Here is a 1,605-nt window from a genome sequence, read left to right as displayed (position 1 = left end):
GGTCACCTCTATTGAATTCCTGGATCCACCACTGTTGAGTTTTATATTATTGTTAGGCTTAGTAATATTATTTATGATGCGTTTATTGCAATTTTCACTTTATCATCTCAGAACAGCCCTAAAAACTTTCACATCGCGCTACTTTCCAGGGGGCCTGGACCCCTATGGGATCCTGCGTACCTCGCATAACGGCTCAAAATCCTGGCTACGTCCCTGTAAGGAGCCGACTGGAGCCTCGGTCCCGGGTTCTCGGAATAACAAAGGTTCACGGGAGTGGCAAGTATAGGATAGGCCTATATGGACTAAAGACCACAGTATTAGGGATTGGCAATCAAAATAACGTTGGGTAGGCAAATTATTATTTTAAAAATTTTTGATCAAACGACCTCGTTGCGGCGTCGGACGACAGAGGCCCTGTCCCCTTCACTGGCGCCACCACTGCTCCACTGATTGATGAGCATGAAACCAACTACATATTGTTAGTTGCTAAACACAAAGGGTTCAGCCGAGGGGGCGTGGCTTACTATGTTGACGTCATGCATGTCCATAATTTCAAGTGTAGTTCGCAGAGTGGGCCCTGTATGTAATCACACAGCATAGCATTGAGCAAAACACAGCAACTCATTCCTCCATGTTCCTCCAGTTATGTTAAGCAGTAAGATAATTTGTTCATTGGATTAAGGTTGGAAAATCCACCGACTAAATACAGTATTGTAGTACTAGTAGTATAGACTATTGAATAAGCTTCCAAAGTCACTTAAAGTGTGTTTCGGGGCACCCATGTACACAAATTACTTTTTAAATAATGCCCTGGCAACAGTACGCCCCAGTTTCCTTTAACGGAACTAATATAGACCACCTTGTACAGTGGTCAGTGAAACTAGCAATGGCCCAAGCACGTCTACACTAACACGTTCAAATGCACCGGGAATTTTCATAGTAGGCACTTAACAACTGACCAATAAGAAAGTGCAGAAGTGGCTTATGAAAGCCATGTCGTTTGTGTATAGAGGCATCTGTGTTATTATTAAGATTAACCTTATAATTCATCTTTTCCACTGGAAATACCATTTGACATTGTAAAGTAGTACGGTACCAACAGGTACATAGTGTCATTCCTTTTGAAATAGGCCTAATCTTGGTCAAAAACTTTTATCTGTATATGCTTACTTAGATAGATCTATTGTAGTTCCTAATTGTATCTAAAGTCATTGAGCTGTGTGTTATGTTTTTGTCCAACACTGAATTACAGTTTGTACAGTAGGCTGATCATTTGAAAGATTTTATGACCAAAGAATGCAGGGATTCCCACTGCAATAACAACTATATTTAGATACTGAATTGAATTTATTTACAGCTCTATATTATAATATACACACTTAAAAATAAAGGTGCATCAAAAGGTGCAAAGATAGAAAATGGTACAAAGTTGTACCTTTTCATCATACAAAGGTGCAGAGAGGGTGCAGAGTTAAACTAAACGATAAAAAGGTACATTGTTGCACCTTTTGCTATCAGAAAATACAGATGGTCCAAATATGCACCTTAATGCGAAATATATGTCTAGAAGTTGAACCTTTTTCTTACAAAAGACAGGCCTGTAAG

Source organism: Anneissia japonica, unplaced genomic scaffold (genome assembly GCF_011630105.1).
Source record: "Anneissia japonica isolate Jap-2015-1 unplaced genomic scaffold, ASM1163010v1 scaffold106_len93372_cov127, whole genome shotgun sequence".
Lineage (NCBI taxonomy): Eukaryota > Metazoa > Echinodermata > Crinoidea > Comatulida > Comatulidae > Anneissia > Anneissia japonica.
The sequence above is the reverse complement of the archived record's forward strand: the minus strand, read 5'-3'. Positions refer to the sequence as shown.